We start from the raw sequence: 27062 nt of genomic DNA on the forward strand, positions 1-27062 counted from the left end.
TTTTCAATCGACTCTTGTCGCCCGTGCAGAGGCTCTGTGTAAACCACCCCGCCCAAAAGCTCTCCAAAACTCGTCACCATTCCTGGTAGTACTCCCATGGCCCATCGTGCCAGCAAAATCGATCGTAACGTGTCTTAGCAATAAATTTGCCTGTCATTTCTGTTCTTCATTCTCCATCGGTTCTGCATTGGCTGATGGTGGTGGTAGCCTTCCATTTCATATTCACCCGGTTTTACGGTGGATTTGTTTTTCTTTTTGTCCTTTGCCCATTTTTGCAATGAAAAAAAGTCCTCTCCTCCCAACATTTTGCTCTCGCCTAGCATTTGCTCACCCAACAGCAAGCGCCATGGGACGCTATATCTTATTCACTTTGCATGTTGCACCCGCCTTTAAAACGCCCGCTTTCCCAACGTCAGTGTTGGGTTTTAATTTGTCCATAACATCTAACCTGGGGAATTAGGCACATACAAGCAGCTTGTTTGTGCTCATCCAGGCGTCCCTCATCCGGCTCTGCCACACATAGGGATAGGGATTCATTTATGAACGCTCGAACGAAGTTTGGAAAATTTGTTCAGGATGAATAGCTTTCGGTTATGGTTGAGGGAGTACTGGTGTGTCTTTTTTTTCTTTTGCTTTATTGGACCTAAAAACATGTCCCTGACTTAGCCCTCTTTGCTGTATGCAGATCTCGTTTAGCGTTACCTAATGCCTATTAGAATGCTGAAGTATCTCGCCAGGTTTGGCGTAGCGCTCCTCCATACTCATCCCATTCCGGAAACGAAACAGACATCAACCAGAAAGAGGGGGAAACCATCGGGATATTCAGACACAATGGCCAGCTCCCAGGGCATACTCCCTGGAATACCGGGGACGTATGGGGATGTGGGTAATAGCCACCCGGTCCGGCTGGCCTTCGGTTGGCGCATGCAATCCCTTCCGGTGGGTTTTTTGTCGCTGCTGCTGCTGCTGCTGCTGCTACTGCACCGTTCGGTCATCCGCACGCGCGTTGGGTGTCCTGAACGCATACGCTTATTTATCTATAACATTTCAATAAATCATTGTGACTAATGGAAGCCACTAACAGGGTGAAGAGGTGGAAAGAGAGAGAGAGAGAGAGAGAGAAGAGAAGAGAAGAGACCGAAATCCAACGGGTGGCCATGACAGGAGCGTCGACACCTGCACAGTGTGAGCACGGTGGCAGACCATAGCGTCACCGAAACCGAAAATGGCGCAGCAGGATGCATCGCGATACATCATGGTTTCATGGTCGAAGCCGCGTGTGTGATGTGCCAAAATGTCCGGCCCGTCCGAACTTTCAGCTGTGTGTGTGATTCGTCCTCCTGGGGGATTCATGTTAGAAAATGAGCCCTCCGGGGAGCGCACTTTACACGACGTGTTTGCTCAGAGGTCAGTTAACTCAGCGAGACGACAGAGTGGTGAAATTGATGTGGTTTTATAGCAGCGAGCAGCATAGCTCAAGGGTAGAGGGTAGAGGCACTGAGGATACAGTAAAAGCAATAAGTGGTGTTTTGCAAAATTGATTTTGCAACCACGATGTGAAAGTCTCAGTAGGGTGTGGGTTTTTGGGAGTAAATATTCAATTAACTAAGAAACGGAAGAATAAACTAACAGCAGGATCGACCGAAGCTCCCAACTTCTGTTGCCATTAAACAACTTTAAACAGATCGGTACCATCAACAACCAGCACACAGTCCGTGTACATTTAATTGTCCTTTGTCCACATCGCTCCGTTCCGCTTGCGATCCGGTGGAGGTTTCACGCGATCGATTATTTGCTACGCGCTCGCAATTGGTTTTACTATGCTCAATATTTTCAATTACGATAATTTTTCAACGCTTTCGCAACTGCTCATTTGGAAGCGCAGAAAGCTGCTCACTTTCCACCCAGATGGTCCCACATCCATCGGGAGTTTTGCTCTGGTGTATTCGTTTTGCGCTTTCCAGCTTTCCATCCCAGACGCTGGCTGCTTCACCATACTATTGCAAATGGAATCGATTAGGGTACAATTACTTTTCAATTTCAAGCTCATTTGGGTGTTCTGTCCTGTCTGTCTATGTGTGTGTGTGTGTGTGTGTATAAGGTATCTGGGAGTGTCCCACTGGAAATGCAACTGCTTCCTTCGGTATTTGTGTGTGTCTGTGTGATTGCTTCTCTGCATTACAAGTGGGCTGGAGCATGCAATTGGAGATGATTGGTCCAGCTTTGTCCCAGCAGGAAGAAATCACCACCTCAGATGATGACAATTTTTCTTTCTCGGCCGCGTCTGATTCGGGGACATTTCTTGAAGCTCGGAGAAATAGAGGAGCTGGAACATTTTCCTGCACACCGTAGCTGTGGTTTGCAGGGCAGATCTTGTGGCCGAATGGTACGTGACCCGGATATTTAAGGGGGACCATCCACTTTCCGATTGAAAAACAAGAACTTAGATGCAAGGTAAAAGCTGCTTTACTGCTGTTCTTATTAATTGATGGTGGAGGTTGTGTTTTTTCGCCATAATTTCGTAAGGTTCTTCGCATGGCCGCTAATTGAATTTGAAATTAAATAGAAATTAATTTCTTCATTGTTCAGCTAAACCTCGGGCTAGGCGAGCGGAACTTTACAGCGGGCCCTGGTCTTGTCTCAAAAGGATTCTTATAAAAAATGTATAATTCATTCTACATCTTTTACTTTACACACTGCATTGTATAAACCTGTAATGTGCATGTATGAGTTATCTGTGCATGAGAGCGTTCGATATAACGTATTAAAACCTTCAGTTTCAAAACTTGTTAACAGTTTTGCTAATTGTTAACACATTTGAATAAACAACCCCATTCTTCAAAGTATCATTACCATCAAAGGATATTACTTACGCTGTTTAAATTGTATTTCTTAGAAAATTTCGACCTACATTATAGTTTTATGAATTAACAGAATGATGTAGACCTTGGTAACGCTTATAAGACCACAAAATCATGGACTGGACTAGATAAAACCGAAGCGTCCGAGTACGCCCGGGATAAGGTGTCCTTCCATGGCTCAGAGAACGAAATGTCTTCCAGCCAATGTGGATTGTATTACCATGAATTTTTAATTTCACACCGTTCCTTCTGAATAATTATTATAAAAAATATTAAAACAAAAAATGTTTATTTAATTTTAAATCGAAACAAAAAATGTATTCCAACTTTTTCTAAATCTTCTTTTTTCAAATTCTCGAAACTGCGAAGGAGTTCAACTATTAGAAAATGAGCCAAAGATACGGTGTGACCGTCTTTACGAGACGTCCCGTCCTATCCGGTCCTTGTTTACTAATTTCCTTAATAGCTTTTTACGTTTTCTTATACGAATTTAACCTTCTTGGTGCCAAAGCCGAATAATTTGTACACTTTTGAACGCATTAAGTGAAACGCATGTTAGCAGAAGCTTTCTCTATGTGGATGCTGGGTGCGTGTTTGTCTTTGCAGATTATCCAATCATAAGATGCGTAGGAGATATTTTATTTTCTTGCTAGGACTCACAATATGTCATGAGAAAATCTATTTAAGTTGTTAGCTTTCTTACAGATCAATGCATGTGTCTTCCTTTAGTAGGTCATATGTGCTATAAAATAGCTTCAATATTAAGATTCGTACATCACCTGTTGTGTTTGATCTACCTGTAAAATCAACACCATCAGCTTCGATTTGTCAATATTAATCAGCTTGCTTGATACAACATCAGAAGAGATTTTTCACCACATGCTATATCCTTTCGTGCCGTGTGTTGTGTGTGTGTGTGTGTGTTGTGCGAGCCCTGCTTGACTCATCAACGTCTTATCTGATCCTAGTTTACAGAACCAGCTCCCTGCCAAGACTTATCCCAAGATGGTCCTCCTCTGACAATGACAGGACAGGACGTAGCATCCCATGGATGGGAAGCGGTTAACTGAAGCGAACTGAAGAACGGCACAGCGGTTTCGCTGGATATGGATGAGCGTTTGGGTTAGCGTTGAGAGGTTCTTACGGCTAAAGTGTTCCCTTTCCAACCATGGCTGGCAGAGCGCCAATATTAATCAACCGAAACGAGCTCTAAATATTTGCCATTTCATTTATTCGCTTCTTTACACTTGTGCACATACATACTCACATACAAGTTGCATGCACAAGGCTACAACAGTCGGAGGCAGTGAAATTTTCCACCCAAGACCCAGGCAGCAGAGGCACCAGCAGCAGCAGCAACAACAATGGTTAGTAATGTGTCGCGTCTGGTAAGATATCTGGTTTGTTTGTCGTGTTTGTCAATGGTAGTACTTTCTTGGAGACAAAACAGCAAAGCAGAAGAGATCCCTTGTTACGCTTCGTCATTGCATTCGTTTTTGTTGCTCGTAATTTTCCGTTCATGGCGACAAACAGCACAGAACAGTTCAACGGAACACCAGGCTGATTACTTTGATTTTCCGCTGATAAATGAATCTCATTACTAGGGAAGTTTGCTTTTCTCTTTTAGTGCTTTTTTGCTTGATGTATTTTGTGTGTGTGTGTTCTGGTTTTTCCTCATTCTGAAAGCTCTCATAACGCTTGAATGGATTTATCCATATTCGTGTTTTTCGTTTGTAGTTTTGTGGCTTGAAATAACAATCTCGATGGCGTGTTCTATAAAATAAGACCACTTTCACACTCGGCTATGGGGATGAAATACAAATATTCTTCCTTTTTCCTGTGCATTGGGAGAGATTAACTTCTTTCCTCTGAAAAACAGAGCATGAGGGAATCATCTTGCGACAGAGCAAAGAAAAGAATGTTCCGATGCATTTTTCCTTGTAAAATTTTTCATCACTCACATAATTCAGTTGGCAAACTCTCAATAGCTAAAAAAGCGTATCGTGAAAAGTAGTAAATGACTAGTTTCTTGCGTTCGCGCTTTCAATTACTTAAATTGAGAAAAAGAATGAAGAATGAAGAACCATGGCCAGCATAAACTAAACGTTATCTTGGCGTCGTTGGCATTATGAGGTCATAAGGAGAGCACGCCGTAACTGTTTACGACCATTTTATGTCCTTTTTGTCTGGGGCGACAGCGCAGCGAAGGGGCTGGGGTTGAAAATTTCTTGAGATTAAAAATACCATAAAAAGCTCGCGCTGTGCTTTGGAAAGTAGATTTGTCTGGTGTGATGTGTTCTTAATACTTTGGGGAATGTGCCTTTAATTCAATATATCTTAAAGCTCCCCTTTAACTTGCTGCTGTGTAGTAGTAGCGATCAATCAAAGCACAGAACTGGTCATATACGACAGCGCTTATATGGAGTTTGATTACAGTTGGATTCGCTACGTTTGAATATTTTTTTGCTTTGAAGTACTTTAAATCGGTTTTAAATTCTTATTGGTTGTAAAACGTAACTGATGTTATGATAACGAAGTCGTAATGTTAAGAAGAGGATTGTTTCTTAAATATTCTTCCACTTGCAGGTGCAAGGGAATTCACGCATCTCGGTCAATGACGAGCACGAGCTTCTATAATAAGTTGATAAAAGATAACTGTCATTTAATAGGTAGTAGACTATTCTGTTCCGGAGGCGGTCCCGTGATACAGTCATCAGCTTGTACGACTTAAACTGTTTTCCGGGTCAGTTTCTAATGTGTTGAATAATTCAACAATCGCGCGAAGTTTTTTTTTTAACAGTTCAGCTAAGAATGACAAATAATGACAGGTGTTGAAAAACATTTTGCAAGTTTTGAATAATGCTGTGTAACAGTGCAGTGTAACAACATACTCGTCGTGGGTTCAAGTCTAGAATGGATCGAAGTCCTGACGGCTGCGTGGTACTGAATAAGTCTCGAAAGCCTGTATATAGACCGGCATAATTGCGTAGGACGTTACGCCAAGTAGAAGAAGACAATTATGTTCGTAGACCTTTCCTGGACTAGTGGGGGGAGCTCGGAATCGGACCTACCCGATTCCGTGTTCGGAATCAATTCTGGAGCCGATTCCAATGCTGGAATCGATTCCGATTCCGGAGCCGATTCCCGAGCCGATTCCGGAGCCGATTCCGGAGCCGATTCCGGAGCCGATTCCGGAGTTGGCTCCGGAGCCGGTTCCGGTATTGACTCCGGAGCGAAATCAGTCCGTGAATCTCCATGAGAATGGATCTTTTACAAGTAAATTTGGATTTTTGCGGTTATCAATACGTAGTATGATTGGACCCAAACGCCTTTTTTATGGCGATGCCGAAACTGACTCCGTTTGGTAGCCGATTCTAATTTATGAGCCATTTCCGATTCGAGAGCCGACTTCGATTCCGGAGTCGATTCCAGAGTCGATTCCGGAACCGATTCCGATTCCTGAGCCGATTCCGATTTCGGAGCCGATTCCGGAGTCGATTCCGTAACCGATTCCGATTCCTGAGCCGATTCCGATTTCGGAGCCGATTCCGGAGTCGATTCCGGAACCGATTCCTATTCCGGAGCCGATTCCGGAGACGATTCCGGAACCGATTCCTATTCCGCAGCCGATTCCGGAGTCGATTCCGGAAACTGATTCCGGACCTACTATCCGGAATCGATTCCGACAAATACTTCATTTTTCCCATCACTATCCTGGACTACTCCGGAGAACAGAAAAATCATTGAATTGGGTTGTTTTCCAAAAGTGCGTTTCGCTCTCCCAACGTTTCATTTTACTGCCTGTTCAAATATATTTTAAATAGACGAATGGTTTATTGGTTTGGAAACGGGTAATTAATAGTAGGTAAGCTCAAAGATGTGATGATAATAATTTTGAAAATACAGTTGACACACACTAAGATCATAATATCTTTTTTTATCGATTTTGTAATGCACTCAAATTGTATGTACGTTTAGAAAAAAAACATAAATAAAACGCACAAAATAAAACTGAATAAAACTGTTGAAGCTGGCAGCAACAGTCTGCACTGCACCTGATCTGTTTTTTTGTTGTTTTTCTAATGGCAATCATCTGACGTGCGAGAGAGAACGGCCGTTTTTGCTGTCAGTTCGTGCGTGTGCCGCGCGCGCGAGTACAGGAGAGCGTGAGAGAGTGAGAGCGCGCGCTCCGTTTGCCGTGCGTGTGAAATGTGGAAAGAGCAAACGCGCGCTCTCACTCTCACCCGTCAGGCTCATTCGCTTCCGAAGTTCCGTTGCACGCGGTTCGCGTTTCGGTGTTGTGTGTCGTTGTTTTGGGTCCATCGGAATTTGCATCGATTGCTGGCAGCTGAAAACGCGTTCCGATCGATCCTGATGCACGGTGGTACTGAATCTTGCAGCCAAACAAAAAAATAAACGGTGCTACCATAGCCAATGTGCCCGTGTAAAGATCGACCCAGCGTTTCGTCTCCTGTTGTTGTTCTTGCTGTTGCTGTGTGTGTGTGTGTGCGTTGAAAGCTCGTGCTTCCGTGCGTGCTCGCTAGTGCGTGCCAGTGTGTGAGGTAAGGGCAGGTGAAACGTACGTGTGTATCTCTCGATTGCGGGTGGTTGCGCTGCGTGTGTTTCTGTGTGTGTGTACGTAGGCAACGACGTGAAGAGTGTGCCAGTCAGTGCGCTGGGAAAAGGCAAAAGCAATGTGTGCGAAGCACAAATGTCAGTGAAGCTCTCTCGCTGTCTCGCTATCGCTCTCGCTCTCGCTTTCCCAATCGCTTCGCAAGCCTGAACGAGGCAAAGCTCTCTCGTCAGCAGCGTCTCATGCTCGCCGTTCACTTCTCATCGCTTCTCACCACCGGTGAGAAGCTGCTGCCCCTGCTGCTCAGCTGCGTGTGAATCGGAATTTATTTGTCGTTGGCGTAATTTTTTCGGTGCGGGGTTTGCGCGCGGGTGCGCTTTACCTGTACTACACTAAACCCGTACGCAAGGGCAAATGAAGCGAAAATATTAGGAAAAGTCTAACCACTCTTCTACCCTGCGACTTGCAGTGTGCGTTGCGTGTGTGAGCAAGTGCTTGCGTAAGCAGTGGCGCATTCGGTTAAATCGGGATAGGGAAGCATATGCCGGTTTCGGGCCTTGCCGTGTATCCTTGCGAGTGACCGCGGGTGTGTGTGTGTGTGTGCGCGCCCCGTATCCTTCGTGGTGTCTATTGATTTTGATGCGCGCTTTAGCCAAGTGTGTGGTGTGTGCGGCTGCTGTGTGCTTTTAGTTAGTGTCGCGTTTGTGGGTTGGATTACGGCAAAGCGGGTCGGCTGCGCTCCCAATTGTGTGTGTGTGTAAAAAGAAAAACGGGATGTAAAATTGGGTCGCTCTCTTCGGGCGGCAGGGTACCGTGCTAAGAAGTAAAATCCATTCGGGTTCGAAACCATCTGTGAAGTGCTGGCGAGTGGGAAAAAGAGAGAAAAAGAGCGAGCGAGTGAGCCGTACGGGAAATGAAAAGCACGTGGGAAACGGAAAACGGGTCCTGTGTGTGTGTGTGTGTGTCTGTGTTGTTCGCACACGGTGGTAAATCGGTCGTAGTGAAAAGCGTTCGCAATTGAAGAATTTTCCTCCGTGAAATTGTACGAGCAGAGCCGCGACAGCGCAAAACAAATAAAAAACGGAATAAGAAAAGGCATTACCACCCAAACCCCACCACCCACACCTCCCTCTCCGATCAGTGGAGCAAGTTGGGAAGCAGCGATTGACACAAAGCCGAAAGCCGACAACGAGAGCGCTGCTGAGGAAAAGGGAAACAAAAAAATGTAAGTTTGAAACTGTTTTTTACACAAAACGGAAGTAGAGCCTTCAATGTAAAGGCTCAATTGTTTCACGCTATGTCTGAGTGGAAGAGACGGGGGTGAATGGGGAATAAAGGGGAGCAACCATTTCCATTCTCATTGTCGTACATTGCACGGTAAATTGGTAAAATAGAACAGAATGTTTCGTTTTTTTGTCTTCTTCTATTTCGTACTGCCATTGTGTCAAATGTCCCATTTTCCACATCCAGCCTCTGAGCGATTCTATATCCAGTTTTCTGTGTCCTTCGTTTTCCCGTTTTTTTGTAACTCGACGTTTTGTAAAATCGTTCTACTTCATAGCAAGACGAAGGCGTTTATTAAGGACGCGTATAAGGCTGTTGCCGGGGCAACAGCGCGCGAACAAGAGCGCTACGGCATGCGGTTGCGACCACGGCTCAGCGTTAGCAGCGAACGAGTTTTACCTTTCGGTGTAACAATAGATGCGTGTGTTCTTTCATCGCACCCTCTCCCCCCGCCTTGTCTTGCTTCTCTCACCTTGCACGTACAGGCAGCAGCAGCGAAGCACATTCCGCTCGCTCGCGAAAGGACCTGCCTTATAAGAGCCTCGCCCTTTTTAACAGAACCCTTTTCGGCTCCGGCAAAGGGGTGTGTGTGTGTGTGCCCTAACACTGCCTGCAAACGATTACGAACGGAACGACAAGTATCTGTGAAGCGTTTTGCATATCATTATTTATGTTCTCTCTTGTGTGTGTGTGTTTCCCCGTTTTTTAATGCTGTTAATGCGTCAAATGTCTTTTCTTTTCTATTTTTATTCTTCTTCAATGATTAGCTCGCATTTGAAACGCTTCTAACTATTCTTTCTACGGCCTTGCATGTAAATTACACTCCACTTTCTGTTCTACCAATCATACACCCAAAACGTCCGTCCCCGTGTCTTCCGGCAACTTATCAACTTGCGCCCGTCAATTGAGCCCTTCACTCAACCGTGAAATAAAACTGCTGGTGCAGCTGTTGCGCCCCCCGGCTGGCCGGCGAGCCATTGCACAGTTGCGCAGTGGAGGCGCAAAAGGCAGGTAAAAAAAGGCAAAACAAAACAGCGCTCAAGTGTGTGCAGCAAGAAAATAAAACCACTTGCGCCGACTAGAGAGGCCTGCGTCATCGTCGTTGCAATTTGCCAAATGCACACACACTGTTCGGTCACAAATGTAGCAGTTTTGGGGTATTGCTCAGTATTGCACCTTAGCGAACGTAACACACCCCCCCCCCCCCCCGGCCCAGCGCTTAAGGCGATCGTAAATTTCGGTACAAAAATCAACTCGGCAATAGTGTGATTAATTTCGGGGCGGTGTTTATCACAAAGAAAAGGTTTGACTTTGATGATGTTACTAGCTGAACTGCTCAAACTGCAATTAACTACAATCATTTGTTTTTGGAGAGGCTTAATTGTTACCTGCTGCACTTTTACGACGTGCACTGAAAGCGCGTTGAGTGCAATGAAGCCCCATCCACCCCTCTCCCCTTTACGTCCCTTTACGACACGACTCAACGACTTGTTGCTGAACTCTGACATCGGACGGCCGGCTGTGAGACGGGGTTTGTTTTTTTTTGTGTCTTATTTTATTTATGTAATTACCTCCACGCTGCTCAGGGGGCAACAAATGTGTTCGATGCATCTGGTACGTTACGTGCGCATAAATTACGTTCTACCTGTGCCGGCGTCACGATTCTGATCGTTTGCTACAGTCTTCGATAAAATTGTAAGCCTTGTTTTGCGTTCTCACTCTCTCTCTCTCTCTCTCTCTCTCTCTCTCTCTCTCTCTCTCTCTCTTCACCCTCTTCAAGCTTACGCAAAGGGACGGAAAGACATTTATTGCGAGACACGTTATGTCACTGCAATTAGCTGCTGGCGGGCCTAGTCGTGTCTATTTCCCTTTCTTCGATGGTAGGCTTTGCTTTTTTCCCCATTTCTTTATGTGGTTTATCGCACTGCTGAGCATCCCCAAAGGGATATGTGTATGTGTGTGTGTGTGTGTGTGTGTTGGGGAGCTGTGGGCTAGTGGCGAAACCCAACACACGATGGGAAATCAGCTCTGCGATTGGCGTACCGTAAAGAGATTTGCTTTGCTATCGATCGTGGAGAAGGTGAATTTAAACATAATTTACGTTTTTATTTTAAAACGTAACTGGTTTCTATTATTTGCTGCTATAACATGCCGTATCTATGCAACAAAATGACAGAACGAAAACTTAAGAAAAAGGGTGATTTGATGGATGAACTACAAAAATAATGTTGACATGTAAAGCAGGAAAGAAAGTAAGCAAAATGTTTGCTGTAATTGATGCGGGTGAAGTAGAGAAAAACCCCCTTAAACAATGACAGCACTGGAAAATTGCTATCTGTAAACAAATGAAGACAGAAGAGCAGTGCCACGACAAGGTAAGGCATATGGAAATGTCATAAAAAAACGCTCCTGTCTGTTGCATAGCGTGCAGTACGAATCGCTTTCGGCAGGGCATGGTCGGCAATGCAATTTGCAATGCAGCGTGTAATGATGCTCAAAAGGGCGAAAACAAAAAGGGGTGTACAGTCGAATGAAGTGCTATGAAACAAACGAGTGCAACGGGCTTAGCGTTGTACGTGCAGTGCGGCCCTACCCCTCATTTGACTGACTTGCGCTTGTTTGATAAATTGGAGAGAAAAGACAGTATACGGGCAGTTTGTAATGAAAGTGTAAAATACTGTTTCTCGAATGGAAAAGAAGAAAATATGACCGATATGAAATGATAAATAGTAGCAAAAGTAGCAAGAAAATAATGATTCAATGAAGGTTGAACATGTAAAATTGTATAAAAGACCAAAAAATATTATAAAAGTTTTAAAAGAAAGATAACTATTTCAACTGAAATCTTAAGCTACTGAAAAGGAAGCTTTGGTCGATGAAGATGACTGTATTTGGTAAGCAAAAACAGAACAGAAAGACAGAAAATTAAAAAAAAAGAAACGCATGTAAAAGTAAAATTCGAAACAGAAAAAAAGCTTCCATCGGTGCCAACAGCAGAAAGTGGTAACAGAAGAAAGCAAAACGCGGGGCACCATAAACGGTACCAAGAGTAGCTTCCAAACCAGAACCAGAAATAAACTAGATAAAAACCACACCAGCGTAGCAGGGTGGAACAAAACAACGCGGCCCCAAGCGCAGGAAAATTTAATGCAATTTTCCCTGCGCGCTTCGATCGGAAAGTGGTTGGGTTCGGAGTTGCGTTCGACGCGAAGAAAGCGCACGCAAGCTGGGACAGAGTCTGATGCTTTATGCTGCGCTCATAAACCCCAGACACTTGGGCGCTAGAGTTTGGCGTTTGCCAGACGCACACGCACACACACACGCGCGCGCAAACACACCTGGCGAAGGTGCGGAACACGGAGGCGGAAAAGACAGACAAAGCTGGGAATCGCTGTGTACACCCGGGGGTTGCGTCTCGGGTTGTGTTGGGTTTTCCTTCTCCGCTCTTTCTCACTCGCTCACGGCGTTCCCGCTTTGCTTCGATCTCACCTTTTGCGCCTTTCTTCCCGCAACCAGTGAAACCAGATGGTGGACACACGACGGTGATGACGGGGGTTTTTGCGTGCGTTTCCATTGCTGTCTGTGGCTTGGCTGCATCTCTTGGCTTGGTCGGACCGCCGCTCACCGGGGTCGGGGTTTTGTTTTCTATGTGCCCTCTCCAGAGCCACAGTTTCATTGCATTTGTTGTGTTCATCATTAAGCCGGGCAAGATGCGAGAGCGTTAAATCGGTTGCGTCTTTGTGCTTTGTTTGGGGAAGGAAGTGGCCCAGTTTGTTTCGTTTCGTTTTTTTTCGATTTCGGTGCGTTCCAGCTTCCCACCGTGACACTGGGATTGTGGCACGTAGGGGCAATATGGGAAAATGGGAGGAAGAATTGAGGTTACACTGTGGGAAGGAAAGTTTTAGAGCTGTAACTTGCTATTGGGGAAGGTTTTTTTTCGTTCAAGTGGGAAGAATTAGAAACGATAAGATCCAATTCATAAAAAAATAATCTAAATAATAAAACACTACATCTATCAAGTGGTTATTTAGTAACAGTCTTTCGCCCCAACTAGCTTCTCCAACCCCATCGCTATGGTTTGATCGCTTCTGCTCATACAAAAACAAACCCGTCCTGCATGTGCCGCAACCGCGAACGCACCGTGCGGGACAAATATGGATAAAATATGGTCGTCCTGCGTTGGAACGTTCGCTTGATGCCCGCGATCGAGTTTGATAGTTTTTAACGGCCGATTGAGCTGATTTTATGGACACACACAGCACAGTCGTGCTACGGATGCAGCGCGCGGTCCACGTTCGGTACAGTTTTCTCAGCGGCAGAGGTGAATAACGAGTCGATTCCGTTTCGCTGAACCTCGCTACGCTGGATGCACGGTTCCAATATCGGATTTGACACGGTGTGGAACGAAGCAAAATAGGAGGGGGGGGGGGAGGGGAGGGTATTAGGCGCGTATGAGAATCTGGTCGAATGGAACGATTGGGTAAACATACTGTTAGCAATAGTGATGGGAAAAAGAAGTTTTGGCCGGAATCGATTCCGGCTAACTCCGAAGTTTTATGGAACCGATGCCAGATAGTAGGTCCAGAACCGGTTTCCGGAATCGATTCAAGAGTCGCAATCGGTTCCAGAATTAAAATCGGTTCCGGAATCGGAATCGGGTCCGGAATCAGAATCGGCTTCGAAATCGGAGTCGGCTTCGGAATCGGAATGGGATCCCAAATCAGAATCGGCTTCGAAATCGGAGTCGGTTTCGGCATCTCCATATGATTAAACGTTTGGATCCAATGTACCATCTTTGGATTGATTGTATTGATAGCAGCAAAGAATCAAAATAAGCCGGTCTCGTGGTATAGTCGTCAACACGTACGACTTAAAAACATGCCCGTCTTAGGTTCGAGCTCCGAATATACTGTACCGCCATACGTAGGATTGACTATCCTGCTATGGAGGGGAAGAGGGGGGGGGGGGGGGGAATCAAAAAAAAACTGAAAGCCAAGCCCACGAGTGGTACAGGCAGGCCTTGACCGAGAACGGTTGTTGAGCCAAAGAAGAAGAATCAGAATTTACTTGTATCTCATGGAGATTCTCAGACTGATTTTGCTTCCGAAATTTCTTATTTGAATTCAAGAACGGATTCTCATTTCGGAGCTAAATCCAATTCTGAAGTCAATTCTTATTTAATTACCTGAGCAAATTGTAAATCCAGAGCCGATTATAGTTCCGGAGCCAATTCCGATTCCGGAATCGAATCCGGAGCCAACGCCGAAATCGGTTTCGGAATCAGAATCGATTCTAGCATCGAAATTGGCTACGGAATTGTTTCCGAACACAGAATTGAATAGGTCGGAATTCTGATCTCCCACCACTAGTCCGTGTAGGACAAACAGTTCAAGTTATTTCCTTTTTATTGTTCAAATTAAAAGTAAGATATTTGTATAAAATGATATTTTTGTCTTCTAAAGCCTACTTTTAGCACTTTTTATGTGCAGTTCGTAATGTGTACGTCTCAATAATTGTCTTCCAAAGAGAGAGAAAAAAAGGCAAACAAAAAAGTCTATTTTTATCGTGGCATCGATTCCTGCAGTTCTAGAAGCTCTACCAACTCTCGAACTCTCAAACGTGCACGTCCCACCATGGCGTCGTGCGCTAGTGCGCCAACGTTCGGATTTGATTTTCTCCCATAAAAACTCATCGAGCTGGAAAATAACACAAATAATCCCCGGAAACCGTCGAAAGGGTATCGAAAGCTGTCACGCTAGAACAAATAGTGGCTCTCACCGAAATGGACAGCGGGTGGCCGAGGCGACCAGGCTTCGACCGACCGTACAGCACACGGGCTGTTGTTTCAGTTTTGTTTTGCTACTGCTACTACTCTACATCACCTTACGACACGTTCTTCTACGACAGGTACGGAAGTTCCCGTCACGAGTCCTCGCCTCTTCTTCTGGTGTGTGTGTGTGTTTTTTCCTTTTTCTTTGTGTTTTATTTATTTTCCATTCGATTCGTGTCATCCGTTTTTTGCTGCAGTTGGCCACCAGCTCAAACAGCGGTAGAATGGCTTCGGGCTGTACACGAGGACTGGGGCTGCGTGCGGCCAGAAATCGATATATTTAAATTTAAATAACAAGATTACACACACGACAGCAGCGCCACACACACACACGGGGTTGAATGTTTATGGGGATATGGTGGTCTGTTTTGACGTTTCAAGGACGACTTTACGGTTGAACAGCGCCATCAAATCATATTGCACGGTACAATGATACAAACGAAAAGTGAACTTGCTTTCTGCTCGGTTGGTTGTGTTGCATCGGTACGACGCTCCCCTTCTGGTGGGTCTTCTTGCATCTTGCATCGATTGGACCGGTACACACCCATCCTTTGGCCTGCAAGTCGTGTGATGCTTTCGGGCAGGATGGTATTGCTCGTTCGCTATGCAAAACCCAAGCCTTTTGCCCTCTTGGAGAAGGAGCAAAGTGGAAGAGAACCCTCGGTGGTTGAATGAAAAAGAGAAGGCAATCAGAGTGAAAGAAAGAGCAAAATTATAGTGCCGAGCGAAGGCACCAATCTTGAAGGATTATAGAGAAGAAAAAAACGAACGTTAAGGCAGAAGACTTGGAGCGTCGAAGTTCATTTAGTGAATAGATAGCTTTGGGTTTTGCTCGGTTGAAGAGCTCCCATTATCCTTCATCGTGATTTAAGCTTGTGGATGGTAAAAGAAGCGAGTGAAAACCCCATAGTGATTTTGATTTTCCTTTTTCATACGAAAATAGACAGCCCGGATACTGGCAGGAATCTTCTCGAGAATAGGATAAAAGCATGAAAATGCTTCTCCTTGAACGGTGCTGTGGGATAGGATCGTTTTTTGTTGAATTGTCTCAGATGAGGTTCCTCGCCTATTTCTAGCTTTATTTTTTCATTCTCCCTTTTAGTTTATTTCAGCCTAGAATATGACGATTCGAGAGGTTCATTTTTCATCCCCTTTCCTCTTCTTGATTTTACTTTCACGGAAAAGAATACTCTTTTAGAAAATACTCGAAGATCGATGTGTTGATGCCGTCGCTTGTATGGATGGTTGAATGTCTTCCGTCTAGCGAGAAGGGCTCTTCGAACCTATCGAGATACGCCTTTGCACTGTTTATAGATTAACTTAACACAATTTGTTTCATGTTTGCTTGTATGTAAAGTTGTGTAAAAGGCTACTTTCTTCGTAATTAATCTTTATTAACGCGTTCATAGCGCTGTTTCCCGTATTGGATGTTAATTCATTAATAAAAACGACACTTCAAACAGCTACACCGACAAACGCGACAATGAATGGGCCTTCTTTTCACCTTTTCCATGTCCCCCAGGTGCTGAACACTTTCAATTTCTTCAAATTAATATCCCTGGTAAACGTCACGGGACATTACATCCTCATCCAGACGGGGGGCGTACGTTGTATAGCGTTTGCTACAAATTTGAATATTCATCGTCAGTTTGTCAGCCTCCTCCTATCCCCGACCAATCGTTGTCTTTGTGCCTTCCTCGTGAGCATCTTTTCGGTCGTGATTGTTTGTGCTGCGCACATGTATAAATATTCAATTGAGCAAAGCTGGGGGGTGTCACCCCCCCTTCCCCCTGTTCTGTTTCGGGTCGGTCCTCGCCCAAAGTCCTCAGACGACACCGGAAACGGTGTACCATTTACTTCCCAGTTTATGTGAAACTGATTGCGTTGAAGATTGTAATTTGCAACTTAATTATGCACACACTCAAGATGGGACTGGCAATCTGTGTTAAAGATGGACCCCGGTTTGAAGAGTAGCTGTAATTGCCCGTAACTTTAGTACGTTTGCTTAAAAAACTGTAAAATTCATTACGTCTTTCAACTTACAAAACATGTGATTTGCTCTTTAACCAGCTGCGAAACGTTACCTCAATTCGTCAGGCCTGACGCACATGTCACTCCCTTTTTAAGCGCATCAAAATGGCAATGCCCAAGATTAGCACACCGTTTTGGAGTGTTCCGATCGAGCTTAGGCGACCCCGCTTAGGCGTTTAGGTTTCAGTTCGGTTTAGGTGCTTTGGCCCACTGAACATAGCAAACCTTTGCTGGCCAAATCAGTGTGTCGAAGGGTCGAACTTGAGTACGTTCACGATGCGACTAATTTAATATGCCCAAAATGGATGCCAATCGTCGTCAGGAGTTGGTGGTAAGGCGGTTGTCTGATACGAATGGTACGGAATTTCCTCAACGCTCCACCATTCGAGAGTGGGACCGAGCGAGATAGACAGCCCTTTTTGCTCAGTGCTCAACCGCGATGACCGTCCTGGGCTGGGCAGGCTTCTCGGGCACACTGTAACACATACCCGGCCCGCCGCGACGGCTTCCCTTTTGCATAAACATGAACCCCGACCGTGCCTGCTACGTCTGCACACAGCTGCTGGGCTGGGCTGTTCAGTGTGTCTGTTTAGATTTGCGACTGTCGGTTTGTTTTTGTGCGTCTTCCACTCTCGTTCGATCTCTGCTAGCTTTGGGTTGCGATTTCATTCACCCCAGACCCCGGCTCCGGTGTTGGTTGTTGGTCAATTGAATCAAAATAATGTTGGTTGGCGCGGTTTTTTTGCGGAGGGGTTTGGGCATGGGAGGGAAATTCTTTCTCACACAGGATTTTTGCTAAGCTAGAGCATGGGGTAGAGCCAATTGACCCAGTTTCGCGAGTTGACATGGTTGCGCATGTTTGTAGCATGTTTTGGCGCTGTGGCAGAAATTGCACTATCACATATTTCTTTACATAAATTACACTGCCCGCGTGCGTCTGGTAACGGTTTAGCGATGGTTTTTGGATAAAGATATTTCATTTGCTCAAAGGCGCGTTGCTATTACACGCACCGTGCTCTTACATTCTTCAGGCAGGCTGGCAAGCCTTTTTGGGGGAACATTGAAAAGATTGCAACATTGCAAAATTACCTTTCAGGTAAATTCCTTCCCCTATTAAGTGATCAACACGTACGCTGGCGATGGAACGCTTGCTGGAATTTAAGAGAGAAAGGCAAGCCATTCCCAGACATTCCCACGTTTTGCTGGAACGATTATAACGAGATAAACCCCCAACACACACGCACACATATTCATCGAATCATAATCATCTGCCTCATTAGTCAAATGAGGTTCGCGGGTGAACCATGCGCAATAATAATCGTTTTATACGATTCGCAGGGCACGATCCGGGCATTCCCGCTACGTCGAGCAAGCGTCCTGCCAATCCTAAAATGGATTTACTCATACTGTGCCCGATCGCGAATCTCGAACCGAAAGATGTTCCGGTCCCATTCACACATATTTTTCTCGCACTGGTCCTGGTCCACTGCCATCACACAGTGCGATCCTCTGGAGAAACGTGATCATCCTCCTCTCCAAACGGTGTTTCAACTCTGCGTCGATTGAAGCCGGTGCAGCACGGCTCCGAGGTGCGAAGGTGACGAAACATAAAAGACACACATTTATTTGTATCTAAATTGCGCACAACCTTCACCTTGCCGGTGACCTTCAATCCGCGTCCAGCCCGCGATCGCTAGTCGGTCGATTGGTCGGTTGGCCCAAAACCAAAAATAAGAAATAACCAGCAAGAAAACACACACACACCGCGGACCGCGTATAATGTTATTACTCGTTTGATTGGTTGTGAATTCCGCGTGAAATTGGGGTCAAATGATAGGGGGTTGCGATTGCCTTAGTATGAGGGGTACGAGACCCATCTAATGGGTTGCGGGTGGTTTTGTGATATCGTAAAACGGGGTGATTTGGTGTTTTGGAAGTGAAGTTGCCGTTTGGTGCGGATTTTGTAGTTGCCAGCCAGCCGAACATGACGTGGCTGTTTTTGGGGGGTTTTGTCCACTTCCCTCCCACTTTCGCTGGCGCAAATGCGACACCGAGCGATGGGGCTTAATTTTTAAATCAAACCAAACGGTTTTGTAGTGTCTTGTCTTTCTTGTTGTGGCGTGAAAGGGAGAGTTGAGAAGAACGGGAAGGCAATTTGTCTTAATTAACGCAGACAGGAGCTGTCGCATGGAGGGCCTTGTTCGTTATGTTATGATGCTTCATCGGAGCAGTGGTGAGGAGAAGTAATTTAATTTCTCCATCACTGGAACTAGTGTTTGGTTTGGGATTGATTCGTTATGTTGAAGCACTGAACCTGAGCTAAACTGTAGAAGCAGTTGATGCTTCGTAGAGCGGTTAATCTTAGCGCACTCACCGTCAGGTCATTGATCAGGGCGTTCTCTCGTTTCAGGCCGTTGGGGTTGAAACGCGTTATCAACTATTCACGCAATTGCGCGTCATCAGATGACGTTATCAATCGTTCTAAGTAAGCTGAAACGCGCATCACTCATCGGTATGGGGAGCGTGATGAAACGTGTTTGATTTTAATGGCGTAGTACACACTAACGAGTGTACATGGTATTAGCTCACTGGCCACACGCTTTCACAGGGTTTTTGGTTACAATGAAATCAGCAAATATTTGCCGTGCAAGATGGCAACCATTGGATGGGTCGGAGTCGTAGTGCCGAGCTGTGGACAGTGTTTTTGAACAGTTTGAATTCCATTTAAATCAAAAGTAATACCGTTTACTCTCTTCATCTTCTAACGCACCCCTTCGGGCGAGTTCAAACAATCGAAACATCCCGAGAGATGCAAGAACTCAAGTCGTCGTAAACCTCCGGTCCCGGAAATTAGCTTGCCCCCGTTAGGCTATAAGCTATGGGCATGGTTGTCTGTGCGGATCAGTAAACCAAAGACACACACACACACACACGCTCACAAACAATGGCCTATGCTGCTGCTGCAGTGCAGTTCCAGAGACAAAGAAATTAGATTAGATTGACTGAGCTCTCACTCCCACTCACCGGGTCATCATCGGCGATGACTGCAGCCTCAAACTGGGGCGGACTGTTGTGTCCGGATAGGACTGATGTGATGATGAGGCTGATCGAAGTTGTCATCACTGCCGGGGCATGCTTTTGCGCCCGTGTCCAGTTTGGGGAACAGGCCAGTTTCCAGTAATCAAATCCCCTTCAATTAGCTCTCTCTGCATTGCCGCACCGAACAGAGATGTTATTGACCGCTGGAGTGGTGGAGTGTTTAGACGAAAGTAGGCTTTTTGAAGAAACATTAAAAAGAGAATGGAATGTACTTTGTCGGAGCGCACTACATACTTTTGGACCTGCTAGAGAAGACAGAAAGAAGTTGTTTGCAGACACAGATTCTACACTGATTGCCGAGCAATTCAAGGGTATGAAATAATAAACCACATGAATGCGCTCCGATGCACACACCAGTGCAGTGCATGCAAGTGTTTTGCATGCACCTCCGTCCGTAGGAGGGATGCGCTTTGAACGCTTTCAGTATCGGGGAGCGAAATGCAACGATGGGCAATAACAGTACGACCGGAGATATAACACTACACTGATAGCATGATGTGTGTGTGTGTGTGTATGTCAGACGATGATGATCACAGCGTTGATGATGATACAAAATAGGGCCGGGAATTCGCAGTGCAACGATGCCGAGAGTCGGCCACGTCATACCACCACCTCGTCATAGCAGTCGTCATCATAATAATCATAATCTGCATACGCCATTGCGCTGCGACTTCTCCGGCATATACCGGTGTTGCCCGTGCGGCGAAAAGCTCTCTCCTGCCCCTGCCGGTCGATGCAAAGACATCGCGACCGGAGGTGACACAGCGCGAATGACAAGACAACCCTTTTACGCTCCGCTCCGCGTTTGCCCTCCTTTGTGGACTGGCTGTGTGTGTCTTGTTGCAATGTTCTGGATTTGTCTCGCACTTTGTTTTCTTTATGCGCCTTGCCTTTCAGTCTTCATTTTTGCACCGTTGTTGTTTTGAACGTTGTCGTGTCGGGGAGTCAAACACAATCGACATTCCACGGACACGGAGAGCCAGCCAGCCAGCACGATTAGGACGCCAGCTCCCAAACTGCACCTCAGCGCGCCCGAGACACCTCGGGGTTCAATCAACTTCAATGCAGTGTGGTTTCAACAGCCACAAGCCCGGCGCGCGAATGACGCTTAGAAGTTGATTGGATCGAATGTCTCTCTGGCGCTTCTGGCTTGGCGTTGACTTCTTGCAGCAAGCACAAGACCAGGCCATGGCGACGCCCTCGTAATGCACTGCGGGTTTGTAATTGCACCCTCCTCGTCATTGTAGAGGGAGGAAAGTAAGCTGCCCCTTGGAACCTGGAATGTGTCCCCAAGTTATTTAAGAAATTTTGTTTAGAGTCGTACCACGCGCGGACACCTTCAAGATTTGCAACACACACACACACATACACACATACGGAGTGACGGTCTAGTTGGCGATGCACTGTACTCTCCTCCAAGGAACAGGAATAAATGGAGCGCATGCACCAATGGTTGGCTCTTCTAGTTGGCAGAAAAAACGCACACAAAATCGCAGCAGGCCATGTCAGGGTCAGCGTGTCGCCCATCTTCCTCGGTGTAGTAGTGGCTGTGATTTATGACCCGGCAGGAAATAATGATGGATTGTGCACCAAAACAGCTCGCACAAATTGCATTACACACACCTCTCTTGGCCGGTCGGTTGCCTTCTTTCCTTTCGGCCACTGTGCGCTGGATGACCTTTCTGTTTGGCGTTTGGGTTAGCAGCGTTTGTGCAGCTTTCTACGGACATCGCGGCTACCCAACCGGGTGGAACAAATTGTCATCAGGTTTTGTTTATGGTTTTGTGATGTGGGGCAGGGTTGGGTGATGTGAAACAAGCGCACCAAATTGGATCGATGCAATCTGTCCCCGTTGTGTGTGGGTGTGCGTTTTTTTTCGCTCCTCTTCTTGAGAGCATATTGACGATTGTACTCTCGGGCATCTCGTGACGAGCCACTGTCCGTATGAGCAATCAACTGCAACCGCTGCTGCTGCTACTGCCGGTGGTCAGAAAAGGTTAGGTTTTGGGAACACATTGTAAGCGAATCCCCAACCGCTGCCGGCTGCCGCAACGTTGTACTACGTTGAATTTTACGCCATAACAGCGGGTTATGCAAATCATTCCCACGCCAAAGTGTCCCACCGTTGCATGCTTTCGAAGATGATCTCTGCGCAGATGAGATGTCACTGCGGGAATCCTTCTGGGAGAAGGCAGCGATTGTCAACACTGTTTGGGATAGGAACTCTTGGTTTTTTTTTGCTGTTGTTCTTGCAAATGTCGCAGATCGATTTCTTGACGAATCATTTAGAGAAGTATGGTCGGTTGGTCGGCTGGGGGAAGGTTAAATGGAATGCTTTTTTCTGTAGCTGCTTCCAAGCGGATGGAGTTGCTTTTCAATTTAAAACTTACTCTCAACTACAAAAAAAAATGCAGCACCATTCGATTGAAAATAGCATAACGAATTTTGATATGATTTCGTGTTTTTTGCTGTCGTTTCTATAAAGCTCCCCGTGGAGTATGCAAAAAAAAGGCCCGCTAGAGGACCGGTTGGCTGGAACGAATGAGTTTGATTTGCAACGAACGGAGTCCGGATTCGGCGACCTCGTGACCGATTAATTAGCTTCTCCCCCTCCCCTCGGCGAAAACGATAAGAACCCTGTCAAACGACATTCGTCTGCGTCGAAAGTTAGGGACACACGCTCCGATTGAGAAGGCCACAGAGCTGCTATTTCGCTTCCCATTCGTCGGTGTTCTCTTTTGAGTGTCACTGTTGCGGTACGGAGTATGGGTCTGCGTTTGCGTCTGGGGTTTTTTTTCTTCATTCTTTACCAATTATCACTTTGATATGTTTTTTGTTTGTTGGTGTTATTCGGGAAGCTTCGGGACTGGGTGTGAGCTGTGCGCGTTGTCAACATGCCGTGGTACAGATGAACCATGTCCTGCTTATCAAGTGGTTCATTTTCCCAATGTTTAATGTTTGTCACGAGCGTTGGAATCATTAAAAGAAGTCAGGAAGATTCGACTGCACAGACGATGATGATGATGATGATGATGATGGTTTATTAGGTCATCACATTACCAACATTTTGGCGGAGTTTGGATCGTTCGAGAGTGTGCGATTTTGATTAGCGTTTTACTGATAATCGCCGAACGGCGGTGAGGTGGGCAATGGGGTTGTTTTTAAAGTGCGACGAACAAAAGGTTTAAACATTTGATTAGCAATATTGTAAGAATTTTAATGTGCTTTAAAGTTTAGCACGTATTTGTAAATTATATATTCTTAAAGTAAAAGCTATTAACTGCAATATCTATTATGTCCTCGCTGTTCATTTCGTTTGGTACAATATTAGCAAAACGTTTAGCAAAATGACACTCCTTTAGTCGTCGTTCAGTTGCCAGAAGTTGGAATTTTATCACAGCGGACTGTGATCCAGATTAGACCAAAGATTAGTGATCCAGTGATCCAAAGTGATCCAGATTAGACCGGAAACTGTGAAGGATTTGGTGAAGCTACTACTGTTGCCTACCAAACTTTAAAATATTGGAATTGAACTGCTACTTCAACTTAAACTACGTACCTTAAATGGTCAAAAACGGAAATATAAGAGTTCATTCTCATCGTTTGATTGTCAAAAGCTGTGAAACTGTGTTAGTCAGTATTGTCCGCTCCTTAAACCACCGTGAACCATCGTCTCTTGAGGGAAGCATCCTAAAGGTTGGTTGAACTAGCCGGCCACTGGATAGAAAGTGAAAACCTGTCGTCCGATGTAAGTCAAGCACAGTCGGCACTCGTATCTGGATCGAACCAACGAATTGGTCTCCGGTGACAAGAGGAAAAGTCGTCTCGCTTTCCCATTAATAATTCAGCCAAATGCCAGAGTGTTGCTCTATTTCGACGCTTGTGTTGTGTTGTGTTCTTTCGAAGATGGACACGATTTTCCCCCAAAAACCCCGTTTGGCAGCTGCTCTGATGGTCTGCTTAAAGCTTTGCACGTTTTGCGGTGTTTTCTTACTGATCTGTTCCCACTATCAGTATTTCGTGTAATAGAAATAGAAAGCTAGCTAAGATGCTCGATGGTCAAAGCACACTTCCACGAGCTGCTCTTCTGGCCATCTGAACGAAGCCACTGTAGCCATGCTCGATCCCCGCTCTGAACTTAAACACCTTCTTCATCTTAAATGTATGAACGACTAGGAAATCGTACCGAAAATGGTGCTACTTTAGCCGTAAGCGGGTCATCCCGGGCGCTACCGTTTGCCACGTGGTGAACCTTTTTTTAGAGGTGACAGAGGGGGTCTGGCTGTTTAGGTCGTTTTGTCTTTGGCACGCACCTTTACCATTGGCGCGGGAGAGACAATCGCTGCCTAATCGTTCCGGGAACCGGTGTACCCTGATGGCGATGCGCGTGCGAACGGGTCAGTGGGTACGACAGCGCAAACCACACGCAAAACGATTGTCTCTCTCTCTCGTCCTTAGTTTCTTCGCTGAAAGCTAATAGACTTGTTCGGGGGTTTCGGAAAGGGCAGGATCAGGGCAAGGTGAGCTTTCTGGTAAACGCGTTGGCTAAGGCAAAGTGTGCGGAGGATCACCAACATCCATTTAATGAAGCAAATTAAGCGGCTATTTATATAAATTGACAGAATTGCTCGGTGCTCCAGCAGCAGCAGTGGCCGCGCTTCGCAACGTCCGTGGGATTGGAGAAAATCTTTAAATGGGGAGGGTATTTTATGGGTAAAAAACATGACACCGCGGCATTACAGGGTTTACCTAGCCAATCGGGCGTCGTCAAAACGTTATCGGTCGCCGTAAATACTTTTTCGGGCGACGTAAACCCTCAATTGGGCACTGTCATTTCTATTCGGGCCTTGTGAAGTATGAATCGGGCAAAGTACAGAATGAATTGGGCCTACTTTATATTTTGTTGCTTTCTAGCTGTAAAATAATACTTTTTTGCGAGTATCAGTTAAACGATATGTAAGAAAATTCACTATTTTTAAGTTTAATTACATAAAAAAATATTCAAAATCCTTTTTTAAATTTTTAATTCAACCCCGTACAATGCAATTTGGTTTTATATATTTTTTTAATACAATATATTTGGTGATTTAATTAGGTAAACATTTTAAAATAACACATAATAAGTTAAACAACATGCAAAATACGTATTTTTAAACTGCTTCATGGATCAAACACACCGGAGCGACCGATTTGACACCTTCAAGAGTAGGACGCTTTCATTCTGTACTATGCCCGATTCATACTTCACAAGGCTCGAATAGAAATGACAGTGCCCAATTGAGGGTTTATGTTGCCCGAAAAAGTATTTACGGCGACCGATAACGCTTTGACGATGCCGGATTGGCTAGGTAAACCCTGTAGTTTGGACTGGAGGACTTTGGTGTGCGCGCGTGTCGGTTGTTAAAATGAGCTTGAACTCGGCGAGGGGACAATATCATGAGATCAATGCAGGGACGCTGAAAGACTTGGACGAAAATCTACCATCCTGGGCGGTGGAGAAGGTGGGAAATTTTAAACAATTGTTCACTTTGCTACTTATCTTAATTGAGATAAGGAGCAGACAGATTTTTGGTAATGTTTTTTTGGTGAGCGCGCGTTAAAGAACGATAAATTCTCAGCAGGATTATTGTGTGGATTGTAGTGTAATAAGGAGCTTTTGTGGAAGGTACATTAGATTGTTTCTTGCTTGAAGATTGTTATTGTGAACACTCTTCACTTGCTCAGTCTTAATCAGCAATCTTAATGAAAAAAATGGTATTTCAAAGTGTTATGAATATACAACACTAGAAATTATTAAAAATGATTTCATTAGGCTACTTTTGCGAAAGATACACAGCCCGTTAACTATGAAGCACACCGGGACATACTACACTTTGTTCCAGGATTCCTTTGTATTTCTTATCCCATCCTTAAAGGAGGTCCTTTATTCGCCCGTAGATTTTTACTTTACACTCCCGCAAAGCATCCACTAACGAGGAACGCAGCGCACCACCTGCCCGTAGTCCAAAGACAAAAGTCACAACACCCAGTAGCAGTCCCCTTTTCGCCCCTGTTCTGCTCCCCCCCAGCTTTTGAAGAGCATGATTGTCGGAGCTTTTTCACAGCTGAGTGAGGGTGAGTGAAATTTCACGAAATTTAAATCTGCACACCTCACTACGACCATAAAGTTTATGGGACGGCAGCCAGCCCATAAAATATGGCCGTGGTTCGTTTTGCGGAGGACCGAAATCACGGCCAAAATGCCATGGACACACAGCCGCAGCTTCACCGAATGGTGGATGGTCGAAGCACAGAGCACACGCGGGCCCATGCAGGGGGATTGGGATAAAACAAAACAAAAATAGATGTGTATATCCCAACGTTGTCGAACGCGGTTACGAAGAGGGTCGAAAGAACTTTTCCTGGGTGTGTGTGTGTGTGTGTGTGTTGAGGAGTTGGGAGCACCCAAAAACCCACCAGCGAAAGCGAAAGGTCACCGAAAAGGGAAAGAAAAGCAAAAACGCAGGAAGCCATGTAGTTGGAGGTGTAAGGTAGCAAAACACAGGGCTTGCGAGGTGGGAAAAGTTGTGTGCGCTCGTTTCAAAGGTTGCGAAAATTATGTAAATTTCAGCCACCACCCCCTCTCGTATTCCCCCAAAAAACGATGGAAAAAGCAAGAAAAAGAAGTGCACAGGATTCACACCGTCACACTCCACGAAATAATCGAGTTACCTTGGGAGAGAGGATGTGTTGCCATCCGGGTTGCTAGGCAGGTGCGAGAGTGCGATCGATCGACCCCAAGCCCCACCCAAAGCCCCACGGAAGCAACTGCGCCCACCCTTCCGCCCACTGGTTTTGTTGGGGGAAAAGTTTTGTCATATTTTCATCTTCCCCAGCAGCACCTTCGCCAGAACCGACCCGTCCGTGCCGGCTGAAGGATTGAAGGCATATCGTAAAACGGGCTAAAACAGCGTGTGCCTTGCCTGTCGGTTAAAAGGCCAAACCTTCCGTTTTGCTTCGGTGTGGTATGGTGCGCGAGCATAAAAATGCGACGCAAAGCTTTAGCGTGATCGTGATGAGCTTTCGCATGATGGGGTTTGGTCCTCTTCACGGCGCGCGGGCAGCTTCAACGCGCTGATGAAAGCAAGAAGCGAGATTGTTGGATGCCATTTCAAAACACAGAAATCGATATTGCAACCCCGAACGTTGGTGTGGGGTCACGTGAGACAAAAATCGATTCTCTATCGTTGCTTGGTTGTTTGGCGGCAGCCAGCTTACTTAAAGAAGCTGCTCGCTGCTCCCGGTGGTGGATTCTGGGCGCACTCGGTTTGAATCCATTGCCCGAGCTCTGTTCGGATGGGTCGCTTCTCTTGTGCGGCAGGATGCTAACTAAGCTCATCGATTC

At 45.7% G+C, this 27062-nt stretch overlaps 1 protein-coding gene across 9 annotated transcripts in view; it reads left to right on the forward strand.

Annotated features, from left to right (window-relative positions):
• Positions 1 to 7106: 7106 nt before the first annotated feature.
• LOC1281190 (uncharacterized protein CG43867) overlaps positions 7107 to 27062 on the forward strand; it is a 178842-nt gene continuing 158886 nt past the window's right edge. For 8 of the 9 annotated variants that reach the window (XM_061642015.1, XM_061642014.1, XM_061642018.1 and 5 more), the window contains exon 1: positions 7107 to 8659. The gene's annotated coding sequence lies outside the window, so the exon portion shown is untranslated. The remainder of the gene's footprint in view (positions 8660 to 27062) is intronic. The other variant, XM_061642024.1, reaches the window with a different exon arrangement.

Source organism: Anopheles gambiae, chromosome 2, assembly GCF_943734735.2.
Source record: "Anopheles gambiae chromosome 2, idAnoGambNW_F1_1, whole genome shotgun sequence".
Lineage (NCBI taxonomy): Eukaryota > Metazoa > Arthropoda > Insecta > Diptera > Culicidae > Anopheles > Anopheles gambiae.